The sequence below is a fragment of the Rhinoderma darwinii genome, chromosome 1, assembly GCF_050947455.1.
Source record: "Rhinoderma darwinii isolate aRhiDar2 chromosome 1, aRhiDar2.hap1, whole genome shotgun sequence".
NCBI lineage: Eukaryota > Metazoa > Chordata > Amphibia > Anura > Rhinodermatidae > Rhinoderma > Rhinoderma darwinii.
The window spans coordinates 123788154-123801006 of NC_134687.1; the positions used below are offsets into that span (position 1 = coordinate 123788154).

Below are 12853 nucleotides of genomic sequence, written 5' to 3' on the forward strand. Positions count from 1 at the left end.
CCACCCCCAGACGAAGGCATTAGCGCCGAAACGCGCGTTGGGGTGGAGCTCAGTTGCAGTCACTCGGTCTCTTGATAATGGGTATGTATAAATCTTTATACTATATTCTAATTTTTTGTGGAATCTATTCCTTTATCCTTGGTGGTTTCGCAGCACACTAGATATATGGCACACAGATCTTCATGTCTTATACTAGTGATAATTTGAAATGATTGTTAGCTGCTAATTTTTGTGTTTATGACACCTATTACATAAATTTCTTTGCTTCTGTGATACCCTACTTATGGATCTAGGCTGACCCTACCATAATATCATAGTATACATATCCTGTACCATCTCTATCTTGTTAGACCCTTATATTTTCCATGCACTATTTGTGCATATTTAGACTAATCTTTCAGCTGAGCATCCATGTTTTTATTGTTGGTGTATGGATTCTTTTATCATTGTATAAATGAATTATGTGAATAAAGTATTTTTGTATTTCCTTGGTTCCCAGCGTCCATTCTTTCTCTCTTGGTTCTGTATGTATTGTTGTGATGCTGTATGGGTTTTACACCCCTGAATCAGCCCATTTAAAGTTGATACATTTTACCTTTATACGTTCTTTAATGGGATATACTGATTCATGTTGCCATTTTCGGTTTTTGTTATATGAACAGTAACGCCAAGGGCTTTCCCGGGATCAGCGCTCAAAGTAGTGTGCGGGGAATCCTCAGCCAGGATCAGTGATTGCCGGGCGTTACAAGATGGATTCATAAAAAACGGCTGGTAAAAACTGATCCATTTACTTCTATGGGAGCCGTGGGGCCGTCAAAACGGCCAAAAATAGGACATGTCCTATTTTTTGACGGTCAGTTTTCACGAGCCGTTAAAAATCTGGGTGTGAATACACGCATAGAACTCTATTGTTCTGAAAACTTAGCCTACTACATTCACACGACCGTGAGAAAAAAAAAAGATAGCTATTAAAAACGGATCAACTGTCAGTTTTTCATGGCCATTTTGCATCAGTGTTTCCATCCATTTCCAGTCCGTCTGACATACACTTTGCATCAGTTTTTCATGGCCGTTAAAATAAAAAAACTGATTTCATTTGTCAGATTTTTTTTTTTTTGTCCCAACCCCCTGAAAAACACCCAGAGGAAGGTCACGTGTTCACCCAGACACTATTTACAGCCCCCCTGTTGATGATGCCACACAGCTCAACATTTATGAATAAACTTTCTGCTAAATGCTCTATACACTCACCGATGCAGCTAAGTCTTCTTCACGTGTGGTCTCTCGTCTTCACTGGTTCTGCGAAGGTGGCGCGATGACTATTGCGTCACCTTTGCATAACCAGTGAAGACTAGAGACCACACCTGGAGTAGACGGCGCTTCATCAGTGTGTGTGTAGGGCATTCAGCGTCATCGCGCCGCCGATCGATAGCAAAGGACCCAATAGTTGCCTTGCCTCTTGAATCCCCATGTCACAGATCAGTTTTTACATGTATTGACGGACGTTAAAACAGATCTATTGACTTCTATGGGGGCCGTGTGGTTGTGAAAACGGCCAAAATTCCCGAAAGGCCAATATTCACAGGCCATTAAAAAAACAGCCGTGTGAATATACCCATAGAAAAAACATCATTGTTCTAAAAACGGCCGTTCAAAAAAAAAAAACAAAAAAAAAACAAAACGCTGTTTTTGACGGTCGTGTGAATGTAGCCTTAGCTATGCAATATTTTTAATAAGGTTATTTCCCTGTGTGACAATCGGAAGAACACTAATATTTAACAGGAATGTCAAATAGAAAATGGTGTTCGACTTACATACCATTATGTAAACTGGTTCCACGTGTTTAGGGTCACAACAAGTTCTACTACATATTTTACATTACTGTGTGTTTATTGACCATGTGTAAAACAAAAATGCAGATTCATCATTCTATGTTTTCTAATAGAACAAATGAACTGTACACTACCTACAAATCCTATGCAAGAAGGCTTTACAAGCGGCAACTGTCAAGTATCGGAAATATTGGGAATATTGTTGCGTTAACGGTTTCAATTAAAAACATTTTCAAGTTATATTATTTTTTCACGTTCTGAACAAATGATGATAAACTGAACACTTTACATTTGCTACAGGTAAATGCTGCATTCAAAGTTATGCACTTGGGAAGGGAAAGTACATGTCTCTATTACATACTAAATATGAAGACACTGGGTAAAATTAACATGGAAAAGGACTTCGGAATTTTAGTTGACCGTAAACGTAACTACAGCAGCCAGTGTCAGGCAGCTGCTGCCAAGGCAAATACGAACATGGGGTGGAGCAAAGATGCACATGACGAGAACACTGTTCCACCACTTTTTAAATCCCTAGTTAGGCCCCGTTCATACAGATTTTTTGCAGGCAAAATTCAGGTTGTTTTTTTTAAGTGGTTTTGCACCACAGGCGTTTTGAGGCGTTTTTTGCCAAATTTTTTGCCGCATTTTTTTTTTTACCTCTGTCTTTAACAAGCAAAGAAAAAAGCTGCAAGCGGCTTTTGCCATAAAACGCGCAAGAAACCACCGCGGCCTTTCGCAGCATTTTTTCCCATCTCTTATTAATTTCAATGGGGTTTTGAGGCAGAAAATGCCTCAAGATCGGGCATGTCTCTCCTTTGTCCCGCGAGCCTTTTTCTTCGGCTCGCGGGAAAAAAACTCCTCCACCTCCCATTGAAATCAGTGGGAGGCAGTTTTGGCTGTTTTTTGCAGCAGTTTTTGCCACGGTTTCCGCTGCAAAAAAACGTATCAAATAACTGTGTGAACAGGGCCTTAGACCGCTCATGAAATACTGCATACAGTTTTGGGCGCCGGTGCACAATAAAAACATAGTAGCGCTTGAGCGGGTTCAATGGCCTGCAACTATAATAATAAATAGCATGGGTGCACTACAGTAACCAGAAAGATCAAACTAGGGTTATTCAGTTTAGGAAAAAAAAAAAAAAAAAAAAGACAGCGGAGGGGTGACTTAATAAATATATCAAAGGTCAATAAAGAGATCACTCTCACAAACCATTTATACATAGGACTGTGAGGGTATGTTCACACGCACTATTTACTGACGTAATTCAGGCTTTTACGCCTGTAATTCCGGCCTTAAATATTGCTTGAAAGCGTCGGCACACATCTGCCCATTCATTTGAATGGGTTTTATGATGTACTGTACAGACGGTCATTTTTTTACGCGCCGCTGTCAAAAGACGGCGCATAAATAAGATGCCTGCGTCAAAGAAGTGCATGTCACTTCTTGGGACGTAATTGGAGCAGTTTTCCATTGACTCCATAATAAAAAAGCTCCAATTACGTCCGTAATGGACGCTGCGAAAAACGCCTGCACATGCCATTACGTCTGAAATTCAGGAGCAGTTTTCGCCTGAACACAGCTCCGTAATTTCAGCCGTAACGGACGTGCACGTGTGAACATACCCCAATTATAACAAGAGGGCATCCTCTACACCTAGAGTAAAGAAGTTTTATACAGCAACATATAAGGGGATTCTTTACTATAAGAGCAGACTACGGCACTATCTGCCAGAGAAAGTGGTTATGGTGAATTCACAGAGTTCAAAAGTGGCCTGCATGTCTTTGAGCGTAAGGGTGCAGTCACACGCTGCAGATTTTGTTGCAGAATTTTTTTGCTCTTTAATTTTAGTTGGAAGTGAAATCAGTCACACGGTCCATAAGCATTACTACTCCTTTAGGTTTAAAGAGTAATCCATAAAACAATGCAGTGAGGGTCTTTCCAATCTTTTTGAGATCTATACACACACAGTCCACCTTTTGGCGAATATGCTGTTCTGTATTCCTATATGCTTCACAGCAAGGCTGGACATGTACAAACAATAACTGCTGGACCAGTAACTATTGGGTAGCAGCAGAGGCGTAGGTAGGGGTTTAGCACAATGGGGCGAAACATATCTGAGTGGGCCCCCCCCCGACGCATGTTTACAACTGAAGAGGCACATTCTAATTATAGTGGTCATCATTCTGAATGAACATGAGTGCTGTATATGCTGCTATATTATCCATTCTTACTTAAAGAGGCTCTGTCACCAGATTTTGCAGCCCCTATCGGCTATTGCAGCAGATCGGCGCTGCAATGTAGATAAGAGTAAAGTTTTTATTTTTAAAAAACGAGCATTTTTGGCCAAGTTATGACCATTTTCGTATTTATGCAAATGAGGCTTGCAAAACTACAACTGGGCGTGTTGAAAAGTAAAAGTACAACTGGGCGTGTATTATGTGCGTACATCGGGGCGTGTTTACTACTATTACTAGCTGGGCGTTGTGTATAGAAGTGTCATCCACTTCTCTTCACAACGCCCAGCTTCTGGCAGTGCAGCACTGTGACGTCACTCACAGGTCCTGCATCGTGTCGGCACCAGAGGCTACACTTGATTCTGCAGCAGCATCAGCATTTGCAGGTAAGTAGCTACATCGACTTACCTGCAAACGCCGATGCTGCTGCAGAATCATCTGTAGCCTCTGGTGCCGACACGATGCAGGACCTGTGAGTGACGTCACAGTGCTGCACTGCCAGAAGCTGGGCGTTGTGAAGAGAAGTGGATGACACTTCTATACACAACGCCCAGCTAGTAAAAGTAGTAAACACACCCCGATGTACGCACATAATACACGCCCAGTTGTACTTTTACTTTTCAACACGCCCAGTTGTACTTTTGCAAGCCTCATTTGCATAAATACGAAAATGGTCATAACTTGGCCAAAAATGCTCGTTTTTTAAAAATAAAAACGTTACTGTAATCTACATTGCAGCGCCTATCTGCTGCATTAGCAGATAGGGGCTGCAAAATCTGGTGACAGAGCCTCTTTAAGTTTAAAGAGAACCTTTCACCTCCCCATACATGTGCAGCCTGCACAAACCCTGGGGCACTTTACATTTTTTTTCTACCTCCCTCCGTTATTTAGATATCGGTGCCGTTATATTTGATGCCCGATATTTAAATAACCCCCTGAACTGACAACGAGGCGTGGAGAGGGAGAGGGAGATCTTTTCACCCGAACTGGCAAGGGGGCGTGTCACTGCTACAGACAGTGTAAGCGCTCCCCAGCTAGTACACTGTTCGTAGCAGTGACACCCCCTCTGATTGGACAGTGTCACAGCCATAGTAACATGCCCCGTTGACAGTTCAGGGGGTTATTTAAATATCAGGCGCCAAATATAACGGCACCGATATCTAAATAACGGAGGGAGATAGAATTTTTTTTTTAAAGTGCCCCAGGGTTTGTGCAGCCCTCCCCATTACATGCTGCACATGTATGGGAGAGGTGAAAGGTTCTCTTTAATCTTTTCTCTGACAGAGGAGTTTGCATTAGAAAGTGTTGCAGACTTCTCTGAAAGTAAAAAGGAAAGAATATATAACAGCCATGATCCCTGTATATACCAGAGATCATCCCTGTACATACCAGCCTGGCTAGTATATACAGGTAAGATGGGGCTTATAAACGGGGATGATGGCTGGTATATACAGGAATGATGGCTGGACTGCCCAGCCGGGCTGGTTTATACAGGGATGATGGGGGTTATATACAGGGATGATAGCTGGTATATACACATGGGTGATGGGGGTTATATACAGGGATGATGTCTGGTCCAGCCATGATCACTGTATAGAACCATCATCCCTGTATGTACCAGGCATCATCTCTGTATATAACCCCCATCATCCCTGTATATACCAGCCTGGCTTTTATATACAGTGATGATGGGTAGTCCAGCCATCATCCCTGTATGTACCAGCCATTATCCCTGTAGACAAACCCCATCATCCCTGTATCCATCCATCCATTTATTGGGGACGGCTGCTTGCTCACCCACTCCTCACACGCAGGCTTCTTCTGCTCCGCTCTGGCGGGCAGCGTCATAGGTGTGCTTTAGCAGATGTGCTTAGCGTGCAGCACGTTTGCTAGATTGAAGAGTATTATGGCGGGGATGGCAGCGCTTACGGTGGGAGCGGGAAGGGCCCCGCCATCTCGGCCACCACCCCCTTTCAGCCACACCACTGGGTAGCAGTTAACACCCTTGACGCCCTCCATAAAATACTCAAATACACCTTTATAGAGGGTAAAGGGTGAAGAGCTGCCCCAAAATTCCAGAGACACTTGTATTTAGTACAGCAATAAGCAAAAAAAAAAAAATCTAACATAGGTGGCCAATCCTCTTATAATATATACCATTATATAATAATATAACATGGTAAAATCTGCCAATAAAAGTTAGATAAGTTGTAGAGAGGCTGGACGGCAACAGGTTACAACTTGCTAACAGTACAAACTGGTACGGCTCTGCTAAAACACTGGCATCGTTCACTTGTTCATTGACTGTAGCACAGAGAACAGATTTTCTAGTGTATCCCTTAGATGAATCGCGCTTCTTTTCAGAAATTCCCAAGAGTTATGTGCAATTGTTTCCATGTGAACAATGTGTGCAGATTGGTAACCCAATCTTTTCAGAGAGGAGAAAAAAAAATATCTGTTTGCCTCATAGACCCTCCACTGAGAGTCTGAATGTTATGCAGGTAAAAGCACAGCATTTTAAAACCACATACATGAGATGTACAACCCTCCTATGCTTCCTATATCAGTGCTATACTGGAAACCTGGTAACCTTTTCTTTGGATGCACCTCTTCCCAAGTTTCATAAAATGTTTATAATTTACATTGGAGAGTAGTAATGAATTAATGGCTTTGGATGCTGTTTAGGCTCTTGTGTAGGGTTTATCAAATGTATTAGGGAATTTCATAATCAGCAATTCCCTAATACTTACCAGTAGTTTATGGCTGCACTCTTACCGGTGGTGTAACTACCGCTGTAGCAGCCATAGCGGCTGCTACGGGGCCAGCAGCAGGAAGGGGCCACTAGCAGCCGCTATGGCTGCTACAGCGGTAGAGACGCCACAGACAATAGTATTTACGTCCTCAGGATGAAGAAACTATTGAACACTATGGCAGAGCAGCGAGGTATCTCCCTACTCTGCCATTTACTAGGCTACAGGCCTCGTTCGGCGTGATGACGTCACTGGATCACGCATGGACGGCACCGTCTGCACGGGGGCACTACCTACAGGAGGGCAATGTTTACAAGGGGGGCACTAGCTATAGAAGGCACGGTCTACAAGGGGGTCTGTGTGTGGCACCTAGGGGAGGGGGGCCCCAGTCAAAAGTTTGCTATGAGGTCTTTCCTAGTAATGGCCCTTGACTCAACTATATTTGCAGTCCAGGTGAGATGAGATTTGTATTCAACGTGGCAAAAACGTGATAAGAGCCCATTAAGAGGCAGCAGAAAAACTTTTCTAAAGTGGTTATTCTCGGAAGCGAGAGAGCAGAAGTCTTTTGTAATGCACTGATAGACATCGCAACGACCCTTTCATAGTTTCATACTTCTAGAATCCATGTTCTTTCTGTTATTGTTAGCCATACCACTATTTCCCAGGTACTGATAATTTTATCTTGGGCTGGGTTCACACAGAGGGGACAGGTTTAATATGGTGCCTTGGTCTCTAATGTGTTGGTAAAATACTCCAAACGGTGCAATTTTGATGTTTGCGCCTTACTAGACACTTTTTAAAAGTGTCCCGGACAAGGAGCATGGCTTAGCGGAAAAGGACTGGTGCTTACAGGAAAGGGGCGTGGTTTAAAATGGAGAAAACATGCACCAAAAACGAACAAGATTCTGCCGCAAAATAAGCTAAAATCAAAAGGTGGTATAAGGAAGAGAAAAGTGTCATGCAAGATGCACCAAAATTATCATACAGCATGCACGCTATGATAAATTTGTGCATTTTGTGACTGCCTGGTCTAAGTTTACACCGTCTAACTATTAGACACCATTGGTAAATGTGGGCCAGGGCAGCTTATTTTGCAATAATAAAAAAAAATGAAAACCTATAAAAACACTTGCGGTTTTAAGTTGTAAGTGATTTTATGCCATTTTTTAAATAATGTATTTTTGTTGCGCGGTTTTTAAGGCAGATTACAAAGCCTATTGAAGTCTATGGAGAAAAAAAAAAAAAAACAATTGACAAGAAAAACAAACCCACAAAAACCTAATGTGTGTACAGATATTTATATGTTCCTATAAACTAACAGCAAACATCCAGCTTTTTATTTAACCGGTTACTCGCCATGACATAGTATTAATACTAAGTCATGGGACAGGGTGTCCTTCCTGCGAACCGACAGACTATTAAATCATGGAGATGGTGCCGGCATGAGGGCAGGGCCCACACACTCCGCAGACGATACAGCCTGCATCCACTGGTATCGGAGAAAACTTATCCAGTGCGCTTATCCCCATAGACCCCGCAGATGATAGCAACTGTGGCATCTAACCAGTTAGACAGAGGGAGGGGGCTCCCTATGTCATCCCATCTGCCCCCCCGGAATCCAATCGCATGGTGCCGATGGATTGCCACGGCAGTGTTATGCTGCTAGGCATAATACACTGCAATACAGAAATATTGCAGTGTTATATGAGTGATCAAGTTTATACATGGTCAAGTCCTCAAGTGGGACTAAAATAAAAAAAGTACCCAAAAAAAGTTGAAAACTATTAAAGAAGCCCTCACAATTTTTCATCCCCCCATTTGACAACTTGATTGAATGTAACATGGTGGTGTTTATTGGCTTACCGGGTGCTTTATTTTACTGGTAGCCACTCTGTTCCCGGCCGCCCTTGGGTCACGTGATATCTATTTGGACTATCCAAAACCTAGAGTGTCTACTGTAGGGACCAGAACTCAGTGTCGCAATGCAAGTCTATGAGAGCCGTGGTAAAATCAAAACCAAAAAAAACGGTGGAATTGCTCTTTTGTACACCCCCCCCACCAACAAAATTTCTAAAAGCTCGTCAAACAAAAAAACAAGCCCCCATATGGCTATGTTGACAAAGAATTATATACAAAAAAAAAAAATAATGCCTCTTGCACTCCTCAGTGCAGGGTTTAAAAAAATAAAAAATTATAAAATAAACTAGAACTATAAATTAAAATAATTCTGCAACTATTAACAACATTTCTGGAATTTTGATATGAAAATGATTCATGGGATAACCCCTTTAATAGCCGGCTAGAGTGGACTCCTAGTTTTAAGTTAAATATAAGTTCCGAAGCAGCGCGCTGATGTCTGTTTCGTATTCTTCTTTTTCACATTACTTATGCATATGGAACGTGATGAAAATACTTGGGCCTCCTGAGATGCCCAACAGCAGTGAAAGGTTTAATAGTACATTTACTGCCATGTATAGACTACTTCTGATTTAGGGAACAGTCAAAACAAAACATTAAATGCAAAAAATAAACAAACACTTTGATATAATAAGACAAGGGAACGTTATGACAAAACAAACTGTAACTATAAACTATAAACAACTTAACAAAATCAGTCTATTTGTTTATTGGAAGGTCAAAAAGCAAACATTTTCCCACCACTTTTTACCCACAATGAATCCATTGTACCCATGGACCATAAATCTTATAGCCACTCTTCTAGGTTAGCTATATTATGCAAATATTTCTGGGGTTAGATGGTCAATTTAGGGCCCATAGATTCAGGATCATGAAACAATACCAGCATCAATTCTCCCAGGGATTTGTTCCAAAAATTCTCATTGCACAAGTGAATGAATGAGAAATTGAAAGGCAAATGGAAAAACAAGTGACCTTTAAATTAAGACTGCCCATGGAAATCTAGAAGTTGACATTTATGGAACAAGCCAAATGGACGCTCTGGAGGAGTTCAATTATTACTAATAAGACATGAACATCATTTTTACCTTTTCCTTCACAGGATACGGTTAGTTTGAACAGCTATTTCCAAATTACAAAAATCGACATATTGCCATAAATCGCATGAATTTACAAATAAAAGGAAAATAATAATCAGCAGTAAATACAAGGTGGGTAAATATGGGCGACAACCATTACTGCTCCTGTGAGGGTTCTCATCAAGCTTCTTCTGTCTCTTTAATAACCAGCTTGCCCCGTAATACTTCAGTGGCAATATATTGCATGCAATGTATTGCTAAAAAATCCTCACAGCGCAAAATCACACGTGATATGTACAATGAGATTTTACATGTGATTTCCTGCGAATTAGGGAGACTTGTTTCGTTAAAATAAAAAAAAGGTCTATTGCATAAAATCTCGATAGCATGCAATTTCAATATAACCCTCTATGGAATGGGGAAAGAAATTGCTTATGATTTGCGATCGCGCCACCCACATAGGCAATATCACACGATGTTCTAGTATGGATGCTTTTGTGCGTTTAAGGAAATCATCAATTCTCTGTTCTAGTACTGCTACAAAAGAAGGCAAACTTGCAGCTTGGGGCTCTAGAATAGCACCCATGGCACTCATTCTGGTGGTCACCCAGCTATTCCAGAAAGGGAAAAAAAAAAAAAAAAAAAAAAAAAAAAGCACTAAATAACATTTTATCTTGGCAACTAAAAGGACTCAAATCTATGCTTTATTTTATATTTTTTTGTAGGGCAAATGTTATTACCACACTTATCACCAGTATAGCATGCTGTATGTGATCATTATCATTTGCAGCATATTACTCCCTGTTCAGGAAGTCCCCCACCCAGCCCCCTGCATCAGCAATAATAGAATTGGGAAAATGCACCGAAAAGAAATGAGTGTTCAGTATATACAATAATAAGAGCAAAATACTCAATTACATTGCAAATCGAGTTCCCTGATATAAAGTATGTGAGCAGAAGACATAATGGGTGAATATGCAGGAAGAATAGCATTAGAAAGTGTGCAGTCCAGTAACAGCTGCCAGGGAGAACTATGAATGGAAAGAGTCAGGTCACTATATAACAATGCATTGTGTGCCTGTACAGCTGACAGGCAGAGTTACTCACTGGTACTCCATGGCTTCATCCTATCATGAGCATCTCAAATACCAACTGAGGAGTCCTGTGAAAGATCAGCCCCAATGTCCTCATTCAGCTGCAGAGTGAAAGGCTCCTCTCAGCACACACAAACAGCTTGTCAGCTCCAGCCAGGGGGGGGGGGGGGGGGGAGGGGGTGCAGAGGATGAGGGGAGTGTCAGCCAATGATAGGTTCCTACTCCCTGCGTTGTGCCATGCCATTACACCGCTCATCTTACTTAGAGAGTGCCTTTGGCAGCAGCAGTGCTGACGTTACAATCTATCTGGAATCATCACCTTGCTTAGATAATATAAAGCTTATACTAATAAATTCTGCATGGTTATTACATTGGAATTTTTTTTTTTATTGTGACCTGAAATGATATTTGGAAATCATTAAACTATTTACAAAGCCACTACTTGTATAAAAGGAACGGTCAGCAATGTATGATGGGATCAGATATTTTTGGGTCTGTATCATTAATATAGCAATAGGGGGTACAGAATTTGCAGCTGTACCTGAACGGGTCCACAGGCCGCTTTGCTACATGAAGATAGCAATATAAGGCCCCCTGCGCAAGTAGCTGAATCGTTGCGGATTTTCCCTTCCAGATTTGTGAACAGAAATCCGCACCGCGAAACTGTTGCAGGCAAATGGAGATTTTAAAAAAAATCTCATCCACACGCTGCTGAATGTTTTTCCCATAGAAATCCAAGCATGCTGTGGATTCTCAATTCCACAGCATGCTCATTCTGTTCTGGATTTTAAAAGCGCATTTCCAGTTTCCATGTAGAAGGCCTTGTTCACACAGTGCAGATTCCCTGTAGATTTTGCCAGTATTTTTTTTAGCCAAAATAGGTAAAGAACCTAAACAGAAGAAAAATATAAAGAAAGCCTCGTAGGTCTGCTATACTAGATACAATTCTGGTTTTGGCTTAAAAATAAAAATATGCATGCAACAGCTACAATAAATATGAACTGTGTGAACAAGGCCAAACGGTTGACATCCGCATGTGTGGATTCATACATTGTGTATTTGTTGCAGATTTCTGAGTCAAAGCCAGGACTGAATTGCTGCATTTTTCAGGAGGAGATATCACCATCTCCCCGCATTAAAAAAAAAACGCAGCAAAATATGCAGCATTTTCTGCAGTAAAAAAAAAAAACACACCTCAGGAAATGTTGTATTTTTTGCCGCAGTGGAAAAGGTCTGCTACTTTCAACGGAATTGCTGCAGAAAATTTCTGCAGCAATTCCGTTAGCTGTGGACAAGCCCTTAGGCCGGGTTCCCACGGGACAAATACACTGCGTAAAAATCACGCAGCGTGTCCGACTTTGAACCCGCAGGACTTTCCGTCCGAAAAATCGCACCACTTTGTGGTGCGATTTTTCGGACAGAAATTCCGCTGCGTAATTAAGCACACATACTTACCCCCTCTCTCCTCTGACATCTACTTCGGACTCCCTGGATGATGTTTCAGGCCATGTGACGCTGCAGCCTGTGATTGGCCTTCAGCGCTCAGATGGGATACAACACCATGCCAGACTGCAGGAAGGAGGAGGGCGTTCTGGGTAAGTATGTTTGTTTGTTTTTCCTGCGATGTGATTTTTGCGGTGTAAACGCTGCGAATATGCTGCATAAATCGCAACACATGGCTTTCTGTTGCGGGTTTTGCATCCTCATTGAATTCAATGGGGAAAATACGCAGCAGAAAATCAATGTAAATGCAGCAGACATTAAATTCCACACCACAAGTCAATTAACATTTACGCTGCTTTTTTTCCGCAGCGTGGGCATGAGATTTACTAAATCTCACCCACTTTGCTGCTACTTTAAACTCTGCGGAATTTCCGCACAGAATTACGTGGGAACCCGGCCTTAGGCTGAATTTACACATTGTGAATTTGATGCAGATTTTT

The 12853-nt window shown here is 41.7% G+C and overlaps 1 protein-coding gene across 4 annotated transcripts in view; it reads right to left on the reverse strand.

Moving 5' to 3' along the window:
- TRIM2 (tripartite motif containing 2) overlaps positions 1–12853 on the reverse strand; it is a 156587-nt gene that overhangs the window by 92305 nt on the left and 51429 nt on the right. The window contains exon 1 of one of the 4 annotated variants that reach the window (XM_075860341.1): positions 10924–11022. The exons of the other annotated variants lie outside the window; for them this stretch is intronic. The gene's annotated coding sequence lies outside the window, so the exon portion shown is untranslated. Of the gene's footprint in view, positions 1–10923; positions 11023–12853 lie in introns of those variants that run through there. 4 annotated transcript variants of the gene reach the window in all.